The following is a 19,533-nucleotide window of genomic DNA, read 5'->3' as shown; positions in this document are numbered from 1 at the left end:
AGAACAAAATAAGGACAGCCTGGAGGTAATTCTTCTGTTTTTTCCTGCAATTAGCAAGGAAATTTGTAAAAGAAAGGGATATTATTATTAAGTAATAATCTGTCCCCACCAGGGGGGTGCAAATTATTTCTTTTGTCTTTCAGACACTCTACAAGCAAGCTGGCACCAGCGGGAAAAATAACCCACAATACCATGGATCTGTGTTTTGTGTTTCTCTTGTTGCTAGCATTGTTGTGTTTTTAATGAACAGAAAATCTCATGATGTGGGTGGGGGATGGCTTCAAAAGGCTGACCTTGGAGGGGGGAAGATGTATATGGGAATGCAAAATCCTCAGCTAGGAGGCCAGCACCTGTGTAATAGCTACCGTGATATCTGGAAATGGAATGGCAACTAAGGTGGTCCCCACAAGCCCTATGGAAATAATGAGAAGGGGAGGAGCTCACTGGGAATCAATGGAGGGGTGTGTAAAATAGTGTAAATCAACAGAAGATGTTTGGATGTGCCCCTCTTCTATGACTATGGAGGAGCAGAATCAATGGCCTATGCAAGGGGTGGACAATTGGGTGTACTGTGTATAAGGTGTTTTGCTGGGAATGTACATATTACTGGGGGCACAATTACACCAGCCCATAACCAAACTACACACATCTACATGCTGCTATCTGGACTTCGGTGCACAAATGGATCTGTGAATCTTATTGCTGTGAATAATCAAACCAGGGCCTACTGCCTGATTCCATACCAAGTGGTCAAGCTAGTTTGGACAATATCCCATTTCTCTGTGAACATTCAATGGACTTATGATATGGACAAAAAGCAAAACCTGCAGGGGCAGCTTGTTGCAACTGCCAGCAACTGGACACATAAGATCGTGACCCCGTTGAAGGAGGAGAGGCAGTGTTTTGGGGGTGTCTCGGATGTTGGACCATACTGCAGTGGTCAGGACTCGGTGTTGCTGTGGATTTTGTATTGTTAACTGTACTTGTGTTACGTTGCATAGGGAGATAACCTGTAAGTAATGTAATAAGCCCTCCAAACCCTATAGTGTACTAGACAACCTGGACTCAACCTTCTCGGGCCCACTCTAATGGGAAGTCTGGAACACTAATTGGAATAGGTGTGGTATGCCCATACGAAAGAAGGTGAAGGGCACTATACTACACAAGGAGCAGTGGAACAAATGGAAAATCAACACCTTCCACCTTGATGCCTTGCCCTATCAGGAAATGTGTGGCCATATGTCCTATGCTTTTCCAGGGATACCTGGGCAGGAGGATCCCAAAAGAAAAAGGGGAAAAAAAAGGGGGGTGGAGTGTTAGGATATAGAAATTCAGGCCTGTCTGTAAAGGCCTATACTCTAAGAATTTAGGTGTATTCTTATCACTTGGCTAGTTATAGAGGTATAAAATCACTGTCTGCCGGTGTAAGAGGCTTCTCTTACTGTAAAAAGAAAAGGAGTACTTGTGGCACCTTAGAGACTAACCAATTTATTTGAGCATGAGCTTTCGTGAGCTACAGCTCACTTATAGATTCATAGATATTTAGGTCAGAAGGGACCATTATGATCATCTAGTCTGACCTCCTGCACAATGCAGGCCACAAAATTTCACCCACCACTCCTAAAAAAGACCTCACACCTATATCTGTGCTATTGAAGTCCTCAAATTGTAGTTTGAAGACCTCAAGGAGCAGAGAATCCTCCAGCAAGTGACCCGTGCCCCATGCTACAGAGGAAGGCGAAAAACCTCCAGGGCCTTCCAATCTGCCCTGGAGGAAAATTCCTTCCCGACCCCAAATATGGCGATCAGCTAAACCCTGAGCATATGGGCAAGATTCATCAGCCAGATACTACAGAAAATTCTTTCCTGGGTAACTTGGATCTTACCCCATCTAAAAACCCATCACAGGCCATTGGGCCTATTTACCATGAATATTTAATTACCAAAACCATGTTATCCCATCATACCATCTCCTCCATAAACTTATCGAGTTTAATCTTAAAGCAAGATAGATCTTTTGCCCCCACCACTTCCCTCGGAAGGCTATTCCAAAACTTCACTCCTCTGATGGTTAGAAACCTTCGTCTAATTTCTAATCTAAATTTCCTAGTGGCCAGTTTATATCCATTTGTTCTTGTGTCCACATTGGTACTGAGTTTAAATAATTCCTCTCCCTCTCTGGTATTTATCCCTCTGATATATTTATAGAGAGCAATCATATCTCCCCTCAACCTTCTTTTAGTTAGGCTAAACAAGCCAAGCTCCCTGAGTCTCCTTTCATAAGACAAGTTTTCCATTCCTCGGATCATCCTAGTAGCCCTTCTCTGTACCTGTTCCAGTTTGAATTCATCCTTCTTAAACATGGGAGACCAGAACTGCACACAGTATTCCAGGTGAGGTCTCACCAGTGCCTTATATAACGGTACTAAAACCTCCTTATCCCTACTGGAAATACCTCTCCTGATGTATCCCAAGACGACATTAGCTTTTTTCACAGCCATATCACATTGGCAGCTCATAGTCATCCTATGATCAACCAATACTCCAAGGTCCTTTTCCTCCTCCGTTACTTCTAGTTGATGCGTCCCTAGCTTATAACTAAAATTCTTGTTATTAATCCCTAAATGCATGACCTTACACTTCTCACTATTAAATTTCATCCTATTCCTATTACTCCAGTTTACAAGGTCATCCAGATCCTCCTGTAGGGTATCCCTGTCCTTCTCTAAATTAGCAATACCTCCCAGCTTTGTATCATCTGCAAACTTTATTAGCACACTCCCACTTTTTGTGCCCAGGTCAGTAATAAAAAGATTAAATAAGATTGGTCCCAAAACTGATCCTTGAGGAACTCCACTGGTAACCTCCCTCCAACTTGACAGTTCACCTTTCAGTAGGACCCGTTGTAGTCTCCCCTTTAACCAATTCCCTATCCACCTTTCAATTTTCCTATTGATGCCCATCTTATCCAATTTAACTAATAATTCCCCATGTGGCACAGTATCAAACGCCTTACTAAAATCTAAGTAAATTAGATCCACTGCGTTTCCTTTATCTAAAAAATCTGTTACTCTCTCAAAGAAGGAGATCAGGTTGGTTTGGCACAATCTACCTTTTGTAAAACCATGTTGTATTTTGTCCCATTTACCATTGACTTCAATGTCCTTAACTACCTTCTCCTTCAAAATTTTTTCCAAGACCTTGCATACTACAGATGTCAAACTAACAGGCCTATAATTACTTGGATCACTTTTTTCCCTTTCTTAAAAATAGGAACTATGTAAGCAATTCTCCAATCATATGGTACAACCCCTGAGTTTACAGATTCATTAAAAATTCTTGCTAATGGGCTTGCAATTTCTTGTGCCAATTCTTTTAATATTCTTGGATAAAGATTATCTGGGCCCCCCGATTTAGTCCCATTAAGCTGTTTGAGTTTTGCTTCTACCTCAGATATGGTGATGTCTACCTCCATATCCTCATTCCCATTTATCATGCTACCATTATCCCTAAGATCCTCTTTAGTCTTATTAAAGACTGAGGCAAAGTATTTGTTTAGATATTGGGCCATGCCTAGATTATCCTTGACCTCCACTCCATCCTCAGTTTTTAGCGGTCCCACTTCTTTGTTTTCTTCCTATTTATATGACTATAGAACCTTTTACTATTGGTTTTAATTCCCTTTGCAAGGTCCAACTCTACTTGACTTTTAGCCTGTCTCACTTTATCCCTACATATTCTGACCTCAATAAGGTAGCTTTCCTTACTGATCCCTCCCTTCTTCCACTCCCTATATGCTTTCTGCTTTCTTAATTACCTCTCTAAGATGCTTGCTCATCCAGCTTGGTCTACAACTCCTGCCTATGAATTTTTTCCCCTTTCTTGGGATGCAGGCTTCCGATAGCTTCTGCAGCTTTAATTTAAAATAATCCCAGGCCTCCTCTACCTTTAAACCCATAAATTCTTCAGTCCAATCCACTTCCCTAACTAATTTCCTTAATTTTTGAAAGTCAGCCCTTTTGAAATCAAAAACCCTAGTTGCAGATTTATTTTTGTTAATCCTTCCATTCAATTTGAACTGAATTAGCTCATGATCACTTGAGCCAAGATTATCCCCTACAACCATTTCCTCTATGAGGTCCTCATTACTCACCAAGACCAAATCTAAAATGGCATCCCCTCTAGTCGGTTCAGCAACTACTTGCTGAAGGAATCCATCAGCTATCGCATCTAGGAAAATCAGAGCCCTATTATTATTACTAGCACTCGTCCTCCAGTCTATATCTGGGAAGTTAAAGTCTCCCATGATCACACAGTTTCCATTAGTATTTACTTTATTAAAAACATTAAAAAGGGCTCTATCCATATCCAAATTAGATCCCGGCGGTCTATAGCACACCCCAAGCACTATCCCAGGGGAGGCTCTAATAGTTTTCTTCCCCAATTTAATTGTTGCCCAGACAGACTCAGTCATATCCATTTCATCGCTTCTTATTTCTTTACATTCTATCTCATCATTGATATACAGTGCTACTCCACCACCTTTACCTTTATTTCGGTCTTTCCTAAACAGCACATAACCTTCAATACCTGTAGTCCAGTCATGACTACTATTCCACCAGGTCTCTGTTATACCTATAATATCTGGTTTCACTTCCTGCACCAGTAACTCTAGTTCCTCCATTTTGTTACCGAGGCTCCTTGCATTAGTGTACAAACATCTTAATTTTTGCTGTTTGGCCTCACTCACATTCTGTACCCTATTAGGCACGGTTATTTTACTACCAGTATAACCTATTAGACTTGTATCTACACTGCCCTTCCTCCTACCTACAGCTGTATCCACTCTTACTTCATTTTCTTTCCACTCTATGCTAAATTCTGGCGTGGAGATTACCTGGACATCTCCCAACTATCTCCCCCAAATTCCTAGTTTAAAGCTCTCTTAATCAGTTGTGCCAGCCTCCATCCTAGAAGTCTATTTCCTTCCCTACTCAGATGAAGTCCATCCCGAGAGAACTGTCCTCTATCCATGAATGCCTCCCAATGGCCATACATCCCAAAGCCCTCCTTATAGCACCACTGCCTAAGCCATCTATTGATAGTCATAATCTTGTCACACCTTTGTTGCCCTTCTCTAGGAACAGGCAGAATCCCACTAAAGATCACCTGAGCCTCAATTTCCTTAAGCGTCCTCCCCAGCCTAGCATAGTCTCCCTTAATACTTTCCAGCAAGAATCTAGCCGTATCATTTGTTCCCACATGAAGGATAATTAGGGGATTTTCCCGCTCCCTTTAGAATCCTTTTCAACCTCAGGTCTACATCCCGTATCTTAGCACCTGGAAGACAGCACACCCTCCTATTTTCTGGATCAGCTCTGGTTACAGCCCTATCTATCCTTCTCAGTAAAGAGTCCCCAATCACATAGACCTGCCTTTTCCTAGTGACGGTGCTATTCTCCAGTCTATCCCCTGTTCCCTCTGGCTGCAAGTTTTTTCCATTCCCATTCTCCCTTGTAATCCTTTTTAACCCATCCTGTATCCTCCTGGGGCTCATATTTGGTGTAATCTCCATTAACTCTTTCCCTTTTCCTATAGGACTAACCGCTCTTCTCTTCTTCCTTGCCCTGTCACCTTCAGTGACTACCTGCTGAGCCCCTTCTTCATTTTCCAACACTGCAAACCTATTCTGAAGCTCTATTTCTCCTTCACTAGCCCGTCTTTTCCTCTGCCTAGTTCTTTTAGTCACATGCTTCCACTGACCACTTTCCTCACCCAGTCTCCCCTCAGAATTCCCTAGTCCTGCTTCCATCTGCAAGTCTGAGCTTTTCCCTTCAGATACCTCATGTCTTTGCTCCATAATCTGCTCAAACCCCTTCCTAAACTCTACCAGACTTTCCACCTGCATCTCCAAACCTCTGATCTTTTCCTCCATCAGCTCTATCAGACGGCATTTCATGCAGACAAAACTCTTACCAGGTGCCCCCTCCAGGATCATGTACATACCACAGCTTCCACATCCAGTCATCTTCATTGTGTCATCTGCTACATGGGTCACTCCCACTGCCACCTCTGAATCTGTCATAGCCTTCCCACCTAAATCCTGTTAATCTGGGAAACACAAACCACACCAAAACACCACCACCCACAGCAAAACCAAACCCCACACAAGCACCACAAGACAAACTCCCCTTTCAAACTCCCACTCAAACTCCCCTGTTTACAGCTCTGTTTGCTAGCTCCTGTGCCGCTGCCTGACTGGCTGCTACCTTTATAGGACCCCTAGTCAGTGAAGCCCCGCCCCCTAATCAGGGCTCAGCTTCTCTCCCAGCACAAAGCCCCTACAAGCCTCTACACATACAGATACTACCAATACAAAACCAAACAAACACAAATACCTTCTCCTCCAACAGAACTCTATGTATCGGATGCATACCGTGGAAACTGCAGCAGACTTTATATACACACAGAGAATATGAAACAATACCTCCTCCCACCCCACTGTCCTGCTGGTAATAGCTTATCTAAAGTGATCATCAAGTTGGGCCATTTCCAGCACAAATCCAGGTTTTCTCACCCTCCACCCCCCCCCACAAATTCACTCTCCTGCTGGTGATAGCCCATCCAAAGTGACAATTCTCTACACAATGTGCATGATAATCAAGTTGGGCCATTTCCTGCACAAATCCAGGTTTTCTCACCCCCCTGGATTTGTGCAGGAAATGGCCCAACTTGATGATCACTTTAGATAAGCTATTACCAGCAGGACAGTGGGGTGGGAGGAGGTATTGTTTCATATTCTCTGTGTGTATATAAAGTCTGCTGCAGTTTCCACGGTATGCATCCGATGAAGTGAGCTGTAGCTCACGAAAGCTCAAGCTCAAATAAATTGGTTAGTCTCTAAGGTGCCACAAGTACTCCTTTTCTGTTTGCGAATACAGACTAACACGGCTGTTACTCTGAAACTTCTCTTACTGTGACAGTCTGAGGCCCTGTGCTTAGGGCTAAGCAGCAGAGGCAGCCATAAGCTGGGAAGCGAACGGTCACATCCTCACATTCCAAACTAGTCACATTGAAAGAAGGTGCTATTGGGCTGTTAGGAATACAATCCTGTCCTGATAATGCCTATCACCTCCAGAGAAAGGGAAGTGCCTAGAAGATGTAAAAGGAAAAAGGCATCCTGTCTGGCAAGAACTCACTTATCAATAGCTGGGATGTGAAATCCTCACTTCTGTATTGTTTTGTCATTATAGTTCCCACTTTGCTATTGCTAGCGGTGGACGTGTTGTTCTTTGACTTTAGCAAAGCTTTTGACACGGTCTCTCATAGTATTCTTGCCAGCAAGTTAAAGAAGTATGGGCTGGATGAATCGACTATAAGGTGGATAGAAAGTTGGCTAGATTGTCGGGCTCAACAGGTAGTGATCAATGGCTCCATGTCTAGTTGGCAGCCGGTATCAAGTGGAATCCCCAAGGGTCGGTCCTGGGGCCGGTTTTGTTCAATAACTTCATAAATGATCTGGAGGATGGTGTGGATTGTACCCTCAGTAATTTTGCAGATGACACTAAACTGGGAGGAGAGGTAGATACGCTGGAGGGTAGGAATAGGATACAGAGGGCTCTAGACAAATTAGAGGATTGGGCCAAAAGAAATCTGAGGAGGTTCAACAAGGACAAGTGCAGAGTCCTGCACTTAGGATGGAAGAATCCCATGCACCGCTACAGACTAGGGACCGAATGGATCGGCAGCAGTTCTGCAGAAAAGGACCTAGGGGTTACAGTGGACGAGAAGCTGGATATGAGTCAACAGTGTGCCCTTGTTGCCAAGAAGGCCAATGGCATTTTAGGATGTATAAGTAGAAGCATTGCCAGCAGATCGAGGGACGTGATCGTTCCCCTCTATTCGACATTGGTGAGGCCTCATCTGGAGTACTGTGTCCAGTTTTGAGCCCCACACTACAAGAAGGATGTGGATAAATTGGAAAGAGTCCAGTGGAGGGCAACAAAAATGATTAGGGGACTGGAACACATGACTTATGAGGAGAGGCTGAGGGAACTGGGATTGTTTAGTCTGCAGAAGAGAAGAATGAGGGGGGATTTGATAGCTGCTTTCAACTACCTGAAAGGGGGTTCCAAAGAGGATGGATCTAGACTGTTCTCAGTGGTAGCTGATGACAGAACAAGGAGTAATGGTCTCAAGTTGAAGTGGGGGAGGTTTAGGTTGGATATTAGGAAAAACTGTTTTCACTAGGAGGGTGGTGAAAGACTGGAATGCGTTAGCTAGGGAGGTGGTGGAATCTCGTTCCTTAGAAGTTTTTAAGGTCAGGCTTGACAAAGCCTTGGCTGGGATGATTTAGTTGGGGATTGGTCCTGCTTTGAGCAGGGGGTTGGACTAGATGACCTCCTGAGGTCCCTTCCAACCCTGATATTCTATGATTCTATGACACTAAGGAAGGAAATTGGAATCATGCTTGCTGGAAGTTCACCCCAATAAACATCGAATTGTTTGCACCTTTGGACTTGGGGTATTGTTGCTCTCTGTTCATGCGAGAAGGACCAGGGAAGGAAGTGGGTGAAGGAATAAGTCCCCTAACAGGTTCATGCGGTGGAATGCCGATTTTGGGCCCGGGAAACAAGCACAGACTGGTGCTACATCATAGTGATGCAGGTCTGGGACGATTCCCAGTGGCTGTGAAACTTTTGCATGCGTAAGGGCTCTTTCATGGAACTTTGTAACTTGCTTTCCCCTGCCCTGAAGCGCATGAATACCAAGATGAGAGCAGCCCTCACAGTTGAGAAGCGAGTGGCGATAGCCCTGTGGAAGCTTGCAATGCCAGACAGCTACCGGTCAGTCGGGAGTCAACTGGAGTGGACAAATCTACTGTGGTGGCTGCTGTGATGCAAGTAGCCAACGCAATCAAAGATCTGCTGCTATCAAGGGTAGTGACCCTGGGAACTGTGCAGGTCATAGTGGATGGCTTTGCTGCAATGGGATTCCCTAACTGTGGTGGGGCCATAGGCGGAACCCATATCTATCTTGGCACCGGAGCACCAAGCCAGCAAGTACATAAACCGCAAGGGGTACTTTTGAATACTGCTGCAAGCACTGGTGGATCACAAGGGACATTTCACTAACATCAACGTTGGATGGCCGGGAAAGGTAGATGCCGCTCACATCATCAGGAACTCTGGTCTGTTTCAAAAGCTGCAGGAAGGAACTTTCTTCCCAGACCAGAAAATAACCACTGGGGATGTTGAAATGCCTATAGTTATCCTTGGGGACCCAGCCTACCCCTTAATGCCATGGCTCATGAAGCCGTACACAGGCAGCCTGGACAGTAGTCAGGAGCTGTTCAACTACAGGCTGAGCAAGTGCAGAATGGTGGTAGAATGTGCATTTGGATGTTTAAATGTTTGCTGGCGCAGTTTACTGACTCGCTTAGACCTCAGCGAAACCAATATTCCCACTGTTATTACTGTTTGCTCCACAATATCTGTGAGAGTAAGGGGGAGATGTTTATGGCAGGGTGGGAGGTTGAGGCAAATTGCCTGGCTGCTGGTTACGCGTAGCCAGGCACCAGGGTGGTTAGAAGAGCACAGGAGGGCGCGGTGCGCATCAGAGAAGCTTTGAAAACCAGTTTCATGACTGGCCAGGCAACGGTGTGAAAGTTTGTTTCTCCTTGATGAAACCCCCCGACCCCTTGGTTCACTCTACTTCCCTGTAAGCTAATCCTCCTCCTCTCCTCCCTTCGATCACCACTTGCATGGGCAATAAAGTCATTGTTGCTTCACATTCATGCATTCTTTATTAATTCATCACACAAATAGGGGGATAACTGCCAAGGTAGCCCGGGAGGGGTGGTGGAGGAGGGAAGCACCGGGTGGAGTGGTGGAGGAGGGAAGGACAAGGCCACACAACGCTTTAAAACTTATTGAATGCCAGCCTTCTGTTGGTTGGGCAATCCTCTGGGGTGGAGTGGCCGGGTGGCCGGAGGCCCCCCCACACTTTCTTGGGCGTCTGGGTGAGGAGGCTATGGAACTTGGGGAGGAGGGCGGTTGGTTACACAGGGGCTGTAGCAGCGGTCTGTGCTCCTGCTGCCTTTCCTGCAGCTCAGTCATACGCTGGAGCATACTGGATTGATCCTCCAGCAGTCCCAGCATTGAATCCTGCCTCCTCTCATCACGCTGCCGCCACCTTTCAGCTTCAGCCCTCTCTTCAGCCCGCCACCTCTCCTCCCGGTCATTTTGTGTCTGCCTCCAAACGTTTGTCTGTGCTCTCTCAGTGTGGGAGGACCGCATGAGGTCAGAGAACATTTCATCGCGAGTGCGTTTTTTTTTCACCTTCTAATCTTCGCTAGCCTCTGGGAAGGAGAAGATCCTGTGATCCTTGAAACACATGCAGCTTCTGGAGAAAAAAAAAGGGACAGTGGTATTTAAAAAGACACATTTCATAGAACAATGGCTACACTCTGTCACGGTAAACCTTGCTGTTAACATTACACACATAGCACATGTGCTTTCATTACAAGGTCACATTTTGCCTCCCCCCACCGCGTGGCTACCCCCTCAACCCTCCCTGTGGCTAACAGCGGGGAACATTTCTGTTCAGCCACAGGCAAAGAGCCCAGCAGGAACGGGCATCTCTGAATGTCGGCTTAAGAAAAGCACCCTATTTCAACCAGGTGACCATGAATGATATCACACTCCTGAGGATAACACAGAGAGATAAAGAACGGATGTTGTTGGAACGCCAACAAACATTCAGTGCCATGCTTTGTTATGCAATGATTCCCAGCTACGTGCTACTGACCTGGCGTGGTAAAGTGTCCTACCATGGTGGACGGAATAAGGCTGCCTTCCCCAGAAACCTTTTGCAAAGGCTTTGGAGGTACATCCGGGAGAGCTTTATGGAGATGTCCCTGGAGGATTTCCCCTCCATCCCCAGACATGTTAACAGACTACAGCCAGTAGTTGTACTGGCTGCGAATGCCAGGGCAAATTAATCATTAAACATGCTTGCTTTTAAACCATGTATACTATTTTAAAAGGTACACTCACCAGAGGTTCCTTCTCCACCTGGCATGTCCGGGAGGCAGCCTTGGGTGGATTTCGGGGGGTACTGACTCCAGGTCCAGGGTGAGAAACAGTTCCTGGCTGTCAGGAAAACAGGTTTCTCCACTTGCTTGCTGTGAGCTATTTACAACCTCATCATCATTATCTTCCTCGTCCCCAAAACCTGCTTCCGTGTTGCCTCCATGTCCATTGAAGGAGTCAAACAACACTGCTGGGGTAGTGGTGGCTGAACCCCCTAAAATGGCATGCAGCTCATCATAGAACTGGCATGTTTGGGGCTCTGACCCAGAGCGGCCGTTTTCCTCTCTGGTTTTCTGGTAGGCTTGCCTCAGCTCCTTAAGTTTCATGCAGCACTGCTTCAGGTCCCTGCTATGGCCTCTGTCCTTCATGCCCTGGGAGATTTTGACAAATGTTTTGGCATTTCAAAAACTGGAACGTAGTTCTGATGCACGGATTCCTCTCCCCATACAGCGATCAGATCCCGTACCTCCCGTTTGGTCCATGCTGGAGCTCTTTTGCAATTCTGGGACTCCATCATGGTCACCTCTGCTGATGAGCTCTGCACTCACTGGCAGCTCGCCACGCTGGCCAAACAGGAAATGAGATTTAAAAGTTCACGGGCCTTTTCCTGTCTACCTGGCCAGTGCATCTGAGTTGAGAGTGCTGTCCAGAGCGGTCACAATGGAGCACTCTGGGATAGCTTCCAGAGGCCAATACCGTCTAATTGCATCCTCATTACCCCAAATTCGACCCAACAAGGCTGATTTCAGCGCTAATCTCCTTGTCGGGGTGGAGTAAAGAAATCTATTTTAAGAGCCCTTTAAGTAGGAAAAAAAGGGCTTCGTCGTGTGGACGGTTGCAGGGTTAAATCGATTTAATGCTGCTAAATTCGACCTCAACTCCTAGTGTAGACCAGGGCTAGGTAGCTGCAAGTGATCCCCAAACGTTGCTTTGTGTTCACATCTGTACAGATGCTGGGAATGGGCGATGGATCAATTGATGATTACCTGTTCTGTTCATTTCCTCTGAAACACTTGGCATTGACCACTCTTGGAAGACCGGACACTGGGCTAGCTGGACCACTGGTCTGACCCAGTACGGCTATTCTTATGTTTTATGTACAGGAATAAGGCACTCACAAAGCAGAAATGGGGGGAGGGGCTCTAAATTTAAATCAGTTTTAGAGAGAAATGTGTTCAAACACTGTGAGACGCGATGTATGGAAGAAATAACAAGCGATCCCCAGCTCCTTCCCCCAAGCCTTAGGTGGGGACTAGCTGCTAGCAGCTGTAGCTGGTATAAATGCCTGTGGATGCAGCCCACCAGGTGATTCACCTGGGGTAGATGGTGAGTTGCTGGGCAGGGATGCTAGGGGCTGAACTGTGAAAAGGGATCTAAGGACTCTCCAGTGGCCTCCAGTGGGGGTTGAGGATGCAGTGGAATCTGAGCATCACAGTTATCAAGATTCAAAGCTGCTTGTGCGTGGAGAGAAGGGGGTTGACTCTGCTGAATTTTTAGTGCATCCCATTAACTACTTGCCCATGACAACCTGGCAGCCCCCTGCTTTGTCATCGCATTGCGGCTGTGTTCTCTCTGGAAAGGGTCTCCAGGAATTGGTATTTGCAGCTGCATTAAAGAGTCATAAAAGAGAAGGAAGAGTTAATGTCTTGGAAAAGTCTGTGTGTGTATGTGTGTGTAAGATGGGTGGGAGGGTTTCCAGAAATCAGTTTGCTCCAGTCTCTTTTCTCTGGGATTTCCTTTAGAAAAAGCTGAAGCAGGGAGCAAACCCTCTGCCCTCTCTGAGGCTCAAACTCAGGAGCTTCAGATTATGAGATTGACATGCTGCCAACTACACTAAGATGGCTGTGAACAGCTTTTAGCTAAATGCACGTAGGAACCTCCTACACAGTGACTGGGGCAGGGAAGGAGCCAGGGTTGTGCTGGAAGAAGCAGGGAGATCACGTTGCAGACACGTTGCATAGCAGCAAACAAACCGACTCCCCCTGCCTCTGAACAATCCACCTGGAACTAAGAACAGCACTGGGGCGGCTTTCTTCTTGCCACTTCTGCTGGCATAGGCAGGCATCCTGGAGGCCTTTCTAGAAGAGAATGGAGAACTGAGTTGGGAAAACCAGTTTGAAAACAGGAAGCTCAGGTTTAGACTCATTTATAATATTAAATAATCCTTCAATTCTAGTATCACAGTTAATACAATTGCTTCAGCCTCATAGTTTCCCAGAGGGAAAACTCAAGTTCTCTCCAAAGGAAGTGGAGAGAAAACACTTTTTCAGAGTCCAGGAGAGACAAGGCAGGTGGAGAGGCCTCAGATTGCTATAATCCAGTGCGGATAAATCAGGCTTATTCATCCTGTATTCTGGCACAGCAGTGAAGGCCAGAAAGGAGCAGCGGTTCTCACTGGAACATGTCCACCCACTGCTCACAGGCAATTCCCAGGCCCACCACAGCACACTATCTTGATGAGAAAGGATCCCACTTGGCCTAACCATTGCTTCTTTTCCTTCCACCCAGAACCCCGCTTCTTTTCCTGGGCTACAAGTAGCCATCCCTGGGATGCCAAGAGGCAGGCACAGGATTCTACCTCCCAGCAGCCAACCGCACTACCATGGGTTCGGCCCTCAGAAGGGATCCCAGCTGCTCACAGCCAGCCCAACCCCCACCTCCAAAGCCGTCAATCACGCCCCCGGGTCGGCCACAAAGGAGGAGTGGTTCTCGCCGCTCCATGTGTGGCAGGGAGCCTCTCAAGCCCATCACCGCACCCCCATCTTGGCCAGAAAAGAGCACGGGTGCACACAAACTCGGACTCCGCTTTGCTTGTCTTCCTTTCACCCAGAACCGTCCTTCTTCTCCTGGACTGCAAGTAGCCATCCCTGGGAAACCAGGAGGCAGGCACAGGATTCTACCTCCCAGCAGCCAACCGCACCGCCCCTGGCTTTGGTAGAACGAACGGTGACGCTCTGCTAACCCCACTGAGGCACTTAGCTTCTGCCCTGTCTTCCTCAGCATGACTTTCCTCTTTTGCACTATTCTTGCCTCACTCCCTCTTTTGGCAAGTCACGCAAAGGAGGGCAGCCGGAAGAGCCGGCCTCCATAGGCCAACGTCGAAGGGCAGAGGAGGCCAAGCCACAAGGCTCTAAAAGGTGACGGGCCTAGACCCTCTAGATTTCTCAGCTCATTTCACCACCCTCTGTCCTGTGGGGGTCAGGGTTACCCCAGGGACAGGCCAGTGGTAGAAGTAGGAGCGCCTTGCTGGAGAGCTAGAAAAAGTAAACCATCATGTTTCTGCCTGGTTTCGAACCAGGGGCCTTTTGCGTGTGAGGCAAACGTGATAACCACTACACTACAGAAACTCTGTCACAGTGCTCTGCCCCTCCCTTCACATTCCATCCACTTGGCTGGCTCTCACCCTGGCACACACTGATGGGCAGACCTGGAGAAAGTGGCGGCAGCCCTTCGGTGGGTCAGCTGGGAGAGCAAAGGACTGGAGCCGGCGCTCAGGAAGTCGTCTTTATGTCTCCCTTGTGACTCCAGCTTGAAGGAGAGCTTCTTTTTCTTCCCCTTGCCGAGAAAGAGCAAGAGAAGAAAGAAAGCTCAGCTGGGCCACCTGGGTGCACAAGCCCACACTGCTTTTTCCTGGTGCAGAGCCCGAAATGAGGGACTCATGGCGGGTAAAGGCACCGCTGCACTTCCCGAAAACAGCCCACCCCTGCATAGAAAGGGACAAAACAACATGCCGAAGCCTGGGATTGAAGCAGGGACCTTTAAATCTTCAGTCTAATGCGCTACTGGCTGAGCTACTTTGACAGTTACTAGGTTTCTCTTTGGCCTGCTGCTTCTCTGCCTGGGATGTTTTTGTCAGCCATGGCACACAAAAAGGACCTCACTGTGAGTGGCCCACGAAGGCAAGATGAATTTTTGCCTGCCTTGCTCAGCTTGACTTGCTTCCTCACTCCATTCCTGCCTTAGTTCCTGGGTTACCTGGTGGCTGAAGGCGACTGGGGCCTAGCGGCACGGGGAAGAAGTTGGGCAGCTGAACCCTGCTGGCAAGAATCCTGCTGCCACTTGGCACCCCACCCTGTATTCCCGGCTTTACCTACTGGCCACCAGGGACTTGGTGCCCAGCAGCACAGGGGAAGGAGGTGGACAGAGCCACCCTCGCCTTGAAGCTCAGGCTCATAAAAACATATGTTCAGTCTAAGATGGCCAATGAGAGACCGACGTCACTTGCTATTTTATCACTTGAAAATGCCATTGGCCAGTCTTTGGATCTCTCTAATGCTGCGCTTCAGTTCATGAGGACAAAGTCGAGAAAGTGACCTTTGAATTAAAGGACTCGGGTTAACAGTCTAACGCTGTTTCTCACTGTAACACTAGTTAAGACTGGTCCACCCTGTGTTGGTGGCCGTTCAATTTCTAGATGTTAGTACATTTCAGTTACTGTTAAAATTAAAAAAATTCTATATGCTTAAAGGAAATAAACTTTTGTATTTGATTATTTCTGGCATAAATAAAAACAGATGTACAGATTCTAGCCTGCAAATGTATCACCTTATATGAGAGAGAAAATCATGCATACAAATTCTGCATCAAAATCATGAAATGAGTTGCAAATGCAATAAAAATAAAATATTCAGAAGTTTAACACGTGAGGAGGGGCACCGCAGACGCTTCTTGTCTGGGGTGCCTTTTGATCTAGGGGAAGCCTGTCAGGGAGAACAGGAGTTAGTTTCACAAACCTATTTTCAGGCTGTAATCTGTGGGCACCCTGCCCTGTGGGAGGGATCCCAGTAGCCCAGACTCAGGGCTGGAACAGGCCCCTGTTTTAGGGGGAGGCTGCATGGTTTAGAACAGGGGTGGGCAACCTGAGCCTGAGAAGGAGCCAGAATTTAGCAGTGTACATTGCCAAAGAGCCACAGTAATATGTCAGCAGCCCTGCATCAACTCCACACCCCAGCTCTCACCGCCTCCCACCCACCGAGTGCCCCACCGATCAGTGTCTCCTCCCTCCCCGCACCGCCCGATCAGCTGTTTCGTGGCATGCAGGAGGCTCTGGGCGGAGGGGAGAGGAGCGAGGGCACGGCAGGCTCAGGGGAGTGGGCTGGAAGGGTTGGAGTGGAGGCAGGGCCTGTGGAAGAGCCAGAGGTTGAGCAGTGAGCACCCCCGGCACATTGGAAAGTTGGCATCTGTAGCTCCACCCCGGAGTCAGCACCTATAGAAGGAGCCGCATATTAACTTCTGAAGAGTCACACGTGGCTCTGGAGCCACAGGTTGCCCGCCCCTGGCTTACAGCAATCTGATGCCTCAGACAATCTGTCTCTCCCAAAGTGTTGGATCTGCATCCCCAGAAGGCTCCTGCACTGCCTCCCCCCTTTTCACAGTCTATAGAAAGGAGCAGCATCAAGGGTTAGTGATGAGCGACAGGGTACAACATGGGTGGCAGAGGCTTCAGGATCCCAGAGTGTTTGCTTGTCTGGGGCATTTTGAGTGAGATCTCAGGGACACATTGTAGGGCAGAATCCCAGGAATATATATGAAAGGAGCATAGGGCCATAAGGACATAAGAAGAGCCATACTGGGTCAGACCAAAGGTCCCTCTAGCTCATAGTGGCCAATGTCAAGTGCTTCAGAAAGAATGAACAGAATACGTAATCATCAAGTGATCTATCCCTTGTCGCCCATTCACAGCTCCTGGCAAACAGAGAGTAGGAACACCATCCCTATCCATCTTGGCTAATACCCATTGATAGGCCTATCCTCCATGAATATATCTGGTTCATTTTTTGAACCCTGTTATAGTCTTGGCCTTCACAATATCCTTTGGCAAGGAGTTCCTCATGTAGACTGTGGGTTGTGTGAAAAAATACTTCTTTTTGTTTGTTTTAAACGTGCTGCCTATTAATTTCATTTGGTGGCCCCTAGTCCTTGTCTTAGGAGAGGGAGTAAATAACACTGCCTTATTTACTTACTCACACTAGTCATGATGTTATAGACCTCTAGAATATCCCCCCTTAGTCGTCTTTTTTCCAAGCTAAAAAGTCCCAGTCTTATTAATCTCTCCTCATATGGCAGTTTGTCAGTGAGATCAGTAGCAATAAATATGAAATGAAGGAGTGCTTTCCCCTCTGTGATGCCATGTTTGAATTATGTTACTTTACGATGAGATAAAACTTGAAATTTTCCTGCTCTAATTTCAGGATGGGTCTGTAAACATAATCGTTCTCTGTGGGAAGTGGCCTCTAGATAATGATCTTTGGGAACAACTTGCTGAAGAGCCTTCCTACGAACCAGGAGATCATGGCTTGGCCTGCCAGTTCTTCCTTGCTGAACCTGGCTTGTCTGCTAGGCTCGTCTTTTTGTATCTCTTCTCATAAAAAGAAAAGACCTCACAGCACAATCCTTGTAAGTGCTCATTCAGGACGGAGAGAGCTTCCTTGTGGCGAAGCCTTGGAAAGTGGCAAATGCTAAGTCTGAAGCTGATGGAAAGGTACCATGACTCAGAGTTGAGTTGAAGTTGCTGTGACTGAAACCCAGAGCACTAACCATTCTAGGATCACAGCAGCTTGTGGGAGAAGCGCATGTTAGAAGCCCTCTGTCAACTCAGCTGTGGCTTTCCGTGCACAGAGAGCCAGCCCGCTCAAGGTCTGCAAGTTTTGTGGGAAATAGGGAACGTCTGTACTTTGGCATTTGAAGGTGTTGTCTTGGACCATCAAGGGGAACAGTTGCAAATAGATAGTTGAGGAAGGCACCATGGCTTAGTAGGTTAAAGCACCTGTCTTGTAAACAGGAGATCCTGGGTTCAACTCCCAGTAGTGCTTTGTTGTACAGCTTTTGTCTCCTCTGCTCATGTTTTCCTCTGTCTTCCTAGGAAACAGAAGAGACCTCCCTTGGCAGTGTAAGTAATTGCTTCCTAAGGAAAAGGCTTCTTTGCAGAGGAGCGTTGGAGAGAATCAAATCACCAGCCTGGAGTTGATGAAAAGGCTATTGGTATTGGGAAGGAGGTTGCTTTGACTGTATTTGCTATGACACCAGAGCTTGTGTCCCACGCCCATGCAATTCACTAGAAATGTCTATGAACAGAGATCCTTCTAGTGGGTTCTCTGTAGGGCTTGCAGGAAATGGAGAATTACTGTCCTTTCACCTTTCATTTTATTGTTGATGAAAGATGGAGCAGTTACGCGAGAAGTCCCAGAGAGTCGCACCGTGGCAGAGCTTGCCAATAAACCTGCTGGATAAAGAGCAAATTCAGGATCCAGCATCCAGTGCTGCCTTGCTGAACGTGCCTCCTCCTGTCACCTTTTGGTCAATCTTTTTTGTTAACGGAGAAACCCGCCTTTGGCTAGCCATACACATGCTTGCAAAAGGAACAGGTCTTTTTTCTGACAAGTGTTGAAAGGAGGCATCGGATGAACATGGAAACAAGGTAAAGGTTGCTGTAACTCATCTTGCAGGCACGGCTGTTAACTCTGGGCTGCCTCTTACAATACTGTGCTAGTGACAAGTAGCAAAACCCCTCCAGAGAAAACATGAACGAGTATGAACTGTTTAAATCCAAGGCGAGAGTCAGAATGGGGATAACACCCGAGCATTCTCGTCGGAGGTTCAGAATCCTAAGGTGGAAACCAGACGTGTCATTTACCCGACATGCCTACCACATTGTGAAACATTGGGATGCCTGGATATCAGGAGCAAGTGTTGAATGTCCAGTAGATGTGCCCTTCCTAATGCAAATGGAACAATTCTTAGAGGGTGTTCCTGAGGAAATAGAAAGATACATCCTAGATGGGAAGCCCAAAACTGTAATCGAGGCAGGAGAGATTGGAGCCAGATGGGTGGAGGTGGCAGAGAAGAAGAAAACTGAGCGCAGTTGGAGCGGAGACCAGAAGGGAGTACCCCAGACCCCACCCTACTACCGGGGGCCGCCCAAAGCCCCACCTACCTCCCAAAGAACCCTCCAGACCCCTTATCGTCCCACCACCCCGTTCTCCAGCAACCCTCCTCGCCCCAGTGACCCGTCAGCTGGACGATGTTTTAAATGTAATGAGCTGGGGCATGTAAAGGCCAACTGCCCCAAGAACCCCAACAGATTACAGTTCATTGCACCGGAATCACACCAGAGGTCCGCAGGCCCAGATACCTCCCAGATACCCTTGGAGCGGAGGGAAACTGTGAGTGTGGGCAGGAAGAAGGTCACCGCGTGGAGGGACACCGGAGCACAAGTGTCAGCTATCCATGCTTCCTTAGTGGACCCCAATTTAATCAACCCAGAGATCCAAGTGACGATTCAACCCTTCAAGTCCAACTCTTTCGATTTGCCTACAGCCAAGTTGCCTGTCCAGTACAAGGGCTGGTCAGGAATGTGGACTTTTGCAGTCTATGATGATTATCCCATCCCCATGCTGTTGGGGGAAGACTTGGCCAATCATGTGAAGCAGGCCAAGAGGGT

General features: G+C 47.3%; 2 non-coding genes across 2 annotated transcripts; one reads left to right on the top strand and one right to left on the bottom strand.

Annotated features, from left to right (window-relative positions):
- Nucleotides 1-14,367: 14,367 nt before the first annotated feature.
- Nucleotides 14,368-14,440, bottom strand: TRNAV-CAC (transfer RNA valine (anticodon CAC)). The gene has a single exon. It is a non-coding gene; the product is annotated as a tRNA-Val (tRNA).
- A 3,391-nt stretch (nt 14,441-17,831) lies between these two features.
- Nucleotides 17,832-17,905, top strand: TRNAT-UGU (transfer RNA threonine (anticodon UGU)). The gene has a single exon. It is a non-coding gene; the product is annotated as a tRNA-Thr (tRNA).
- The last annotated feature ends 1,628 nt before the right edge of the window (nt 17,906-19,533 follow it).

This window comes from Lepidochelys kempii, chromosome 28 (genome assembly GCF_965140265.1).
Source record: "Lepidochelys kempii isolate rLepKem1 chromosome 28, rLepKem1.hap2, whole genome shotgun sequence".
Classification (NCBI taxonomy): Eukaryota; Metazoa; Chordata; order Testudines; family Cheloniidae; genus Lepidochelys; species Lepidochelys kempii.
This window is presented reverse-complemented; position numbering and strand designations above follow the sequence as displayed.